Below are 5,000 nucleotides of genomic sequence, written 5' to 3'. Positions count from 1 at the left end.
GCGTTTAGAAATTGGTTAATTGGTAAAGATACATGTATTTGATGCCCTGCCCAAGAAAGAGACCCAAGTCCTAGGAGTCCTGTCAAATGGTGATTCAACATAGATTCTACATCTTGGAACCAAGCCAATTTTGGAGCAGCTTTGTGATAATGAAACCAACCAGCAAAAAGCATTAAGGCTGCAAAGACCAATGCACCAATTGCGGTACAATAGAGTTGTAATTCACTAGTTATTCCAGATGCTCGCCAAATCTGAAAAAAACCGGAGGTTATTTGTATTCCTCGGAACCCCCCCCCTACATCACCATTCAATATTTCTTGGCCCACTATTGGCCAAACCACCTGGGCACTAGGACCAATGTGAGTAGGATCGCTTAACCATGCCTCATAATTGGAAAAACGAGCACCATGGAAATACATGCCACTCAGCCAAAGAAAGATGATGGAGAGTTGGCCGAAATGGGCACTAAAAACTTTTCGGGAAATCTCCTCCAAATCACTAGTATGGCTATCGAAATCATGAGCATCAGCATGTAGGTTCCAGATCCAAGTAGTAGTATCAGGTCCCTTAGCTATTGTTCTTGAGAAATGACCGGGTTTTGCCCATTCCTCGAAAGAAGTTTTTATGGGATCCCTATCTACCAAAATTTTAACTTCTGGTTCCGGTGAACGAATAATCATTGAGTCCTCCTCTTTCCAGACAACACATATAAAGAAACTCGCCAACATAAAACAGAATTAGTGAACTTATGAAAGATGTTTATATTGAGTTTCGTTCTCTTCTATTTCCCATCTATCCATTCTATATTTTCTTTCATATAATCCATTTTCTTTAGTTATTCACTAGAACAATTATGATCTCGAAGTCAATCCGTGGCAAGTGTTCGGATCTATTATGACATAGCAGTGAGGCGCTCAACGGACCTTTTTTAATCTTTTAAGACCTTTTCTGGACTTTGAATGGAAGTTTAATAATTTTTTGTGCAGCCTAATGTATTCAGATTTCACTCATAAGTTCTCCTAGATAGAACTAATTTCACTCTTTCTCTTTATAGAGAAGGTATTATTATGTACTCTATTTCAAATAGAGTGAGCAGTCATTAGCATTATTAGGGAACACACTGGTATTTATATTTAGTTTTTCGAGGGTCTCTTTTATTAGTTTGATTGAATTGAATATTGGTTTGAATAGTAGAAAAAAAAGAAAATTCTCTACTATATCCACGTATCATTTATCTCTACGAAATACCAGACGAAATAGAACAATTTTAAGTTAAGGGGGAGATACTGAAATTCTGTAATTGGTTGTTCCTATAGAAATGATTTGTTTTATTTGACTGATGGGAGCAACAAACAATAAATTATAACAAATGAAATATATATATATATATTATTTATATTCTATAGAGAATATAAATGAAATATATATATATATATAATGAAATAAGAAAATAGAAAAAAAAACAAAAAACAGAGTGTTCTTATTCAAAACGTCCTGTGATTTTCAACCAATTCTGTGCTTCAATATAATTACCAGGGGTAAGGGCTATAGCTTGTTTCCAATATTCAGCGGCTTGATTAAACCAAGACTCCGCAATTTCAGAGTCTCCCTGTCGAATGGCCTGTTCTCCTCGGTCGGAATAGGTGAGTAAATTCCTTCCCTTAGAACCGTACTTGAGAGTTTCCTGGCTCATACGGCTCAACAGTAAATTCTTTTGGTGTTCCATTATTTTGTTTTGGAGTTAACCAAAAGAAAAAAAAAAAAGAAGTTAATTACATAAGTTTTAAACTTGAATTTTGACTAATAAAGAATTTCAAAGAATTTCATCTTTTTTTTCTAGTTTTATCTTTTCTCCTACTTTCAGAAAAATGAATAAAACATCGACATTAACATTCTTATTCTAATTTTCTGAAAGGTAACTATCTCGATTTCATATATCATATACTTTCCTATATGATATATCAATTTCTATAGAATCTTTGAAAAAGACTTTTTTCTTGATAAGAAAGAAAAAACTTACTATCTTTGGGATCTGATACTACACCGCTGCTCAAAACTTCAGGGGATCCACTTTATTACATAAGTGGATTCCTAACTTTTCTATCATGATATAAGTAAGCAGTTCTTATTGTATCGGCTCAAAACCTCGTTAATTGATCCTTACGGTGCTTCCTCTATCAATTAGATCTTTTATCCATAGAAAAAAAGTATCTAGGCATATCTATTTCTTCATATTTTGACTTTTATGAGGTTTCTCTCTTTGCTACAGCTGAAAAAAATCGTTGTTTTGTACGATATATATGTAGAAAGCCTATTTTTTCGAGTATTTATTCGATTAGTATTAGCGGATTTACTCGTTCCTTTCTTTTTTCTCTCTATAGTGGAGATAATCGCACGTAATGACAGATCACGGCCATATTATTAAAAGCTTGGGGTAAGAAGGGGTTTCGTTCGAGTGCCCTAAAATAATATTCCAAAGCTTTCGTATGTTCTCCGTTACTTGTGTGGATAAGGCCTATGTTATAAAGTATATAACTTCGATCATAGGGATCAATTTCTAGTCGCATAGCCTCATAATAATTTTGTAAAGCTTCCGCATAATTTCCTTCAGATTGAGCCGACATCCGTTACGGTCGTCATTCGGTTCAAAGAATCTCCGTTCCAGAACCGTACGTGAGATTTTCATCTCATACGGCTCCTCCCTTATGTGTATAATGAGAAAAATACATATAATCAAAAAAGATTGAATTATTCTATTCTCATTATCAACTGAGCAGAGCTAGTGTTTTTTTTTACAACAAATCTCTAGCCAACCCTCCTGTAAAAGATTTTTTCTTAACAACAAATATGTTGGTACTGGATAAAAAAACAGTAACTTCAACAATTTCTTTGTCCTCACCGTTGCTTAATTTCTCGGAATTAATCACTTCAACAATCTTCGATGGTTATACGGGTATCCAAAATACGAACAAGATGGATGTTTATTGTCCCAACCATTCTTGTTAATCTCTATCCCGATAAGACAAGGAAAGATATTTTTTTTTTACAAAGTTTTCGTGTTGTTGATTCCTAAGCGTAGTGCTTCTTCCCCCATGCCGCCCATTGGTACTAGTAGAGTAGGGTTGACCTAACCCCTATAAGTATAGGTATAACCTTTCGCTTAATACTATAAACCTAAAATTGAAGCATATGAGGCTGCATTAATCGGGATACACGACAGAAGGAACTAATCGTTTTATTTACAAATTTCACCTTCAGCAAACGTAGGTTTTTTTTTTCAATTTTTACCGAAAAAAAATTGAAATAAAGATAATCAAATCGCACCATCTCTGTAATAAGAGAATGCCTTTTTTTCTCCTGAAGTTGTTGGAATTATTCGTAATAAGATATTGGCTACAATTGAAAAAGTCTTATCAATAAAATTTTCATTTATCCGAGATCTAGGCATAGGTAGAAATCCATTCCATAATTTATTTATCGCGTGAGAAATCAAAAGAATCCCACAAACAAAGGAATTGTACAATACAGTACGAAATAACGTAAAAATTGACTCATTAATCAAATTTGTTTATCTTAAGGCCTCGTAAGAGGTTTTTCTTATTTTCTTTTCTATTTTTCTAGTTCGAATTAGTTTTATGCGCCTACCAAAATAGAATATCAATGATTCACTATTCACCAGGTTTCTGGGCATCATTCTGTGGGAGAGATGGCCGAGTGGTTCAAGGCGTAGCATTGGAACTGCTATGTAGGCTTTTTGTTTACCGAGGGTTCGAATCCCTCTCTTTCCGAACCTTTACCAAATTCATCAATATTACTCATCGCAATGTTTCAAATAACAATGGATACCATTATTTCAACTTTTTGATATGGATTCTGTATTCCTAATTTTTTCGGTAATACGGAAAATAGTGGAAAAAGTGAGCAAGAAATGAAAATCTTCCTATATCTATGTCTATGATACATGAATGGCAGAAAAAAAACTCTTGTTATTTTAGTTAGGTTTAAGTCTGACGAGAATAGTATTCTACAACCAGCAATTCATTTATTTTCACACCAACCCATTTATTATCTATTATTTGATTGATTAATCCTTTATATTGGAATGGGTGAAGAGTTAAATGATTTGGCAATTTCTCACGGGGGGCTGAATCAAGATAATTTTGAATCAGAGTTCTAGATTTTGGTTCATCCTTCGCTGTAATAATATCTTGAGGTTTGCAACGATAACTTGGTATATCTACTATACGACCATTAACTAAAACATGTCTATGGTTAATTAATTGGCGGGCTTGAGGAATAGTCGCAGCCATACCCAACCGAAAAAGTATCATGTTAAAGTGTTTCTTATTCCTTTAACAAAACCTTCAATTACCAATATTTTTAAGAATAATCTGAATCAAGCCAATTAATAAAAGGAATAATAGTATAATTTGATAAGAATATATTTAAGTCGAATTCTTATTAACCCTCGATCCGCTCAAAAAAAACAAATAGGAGCTTTGGGTAGCTTTTTTTTAATCGGAACAGATAGAGGGTATATAAAGTATGTAACAACAGTAAGTCATTTATGGAACTAACATGATCTTGCTTCACTTTCACTATCAACAACAATAAAGATAATACATCAGATGGTATTATAGAAAGTAATAAATATCATATCGAAATCCTCGTAGTGTTTCACTAGACATAGACAAACTTAAGCAAATATCAATTTTTTTTTCACCACGAACAAATGATTCAAGAATAAGATTATTTGATGAAAGAGAGAAAGTATCGGTCTGGGGATCCGCTGTGAGAAAAAAGTCGAGAAAAGTGGATCATTTTGTTCTTTGAACATGTCTTTTTTTAACAATGAATCTATCGGATTTTTGAGTTCATAAGACAATTGATGATTTTCAGGCTTAGGGGATTTTTCAGTGAATAAGAACAAAGTTAGCAATAACCACTTAGAGTTCATGGATTATTTTGGGAGCTCCCCTTTTAAAAAGATTTATCAACCT

General features: G+C 33.6%; 1 non-coding gene across 1 annotated transcript; it reads left to right on the top strand.

Moving 5' to 3' along the window:
• The first annotated feature begins 3,700 nt into the window (after positions 1 to 3,700).
• TRNAS-GGA lies at positions 3,701 to 3,788 on the top strand. Its single transcript has one exon. It is a non-coding gene; the product is annotated as a tRNA-Ser (tRNA).
• The last annotated feature ends 1,212 nt before the right edge of the window (positions 3,789 to 5,000 follow it).

Source organism: Abrus precatorius, unplaced genomic scaffold (assembly GCF_003935025.1).
Source record: "Abrus precatorius isolate BTA unplaced genomic scaffold, Abrus_2018 Scaffold0, whole genome shotgun sequence".
Taxonomy (NCBI): Eukaryota; Viridiplantae; Streptophyta; class Magnoliopsida; order Fabales; family Fabaceae; genus Abrus; species Abrus precatorius.
The sequence above is the reverse complement of the archived record's forward strand: the minus strand, read 5'-3'. Positions and strand labels throughout refer to the sequence as shown.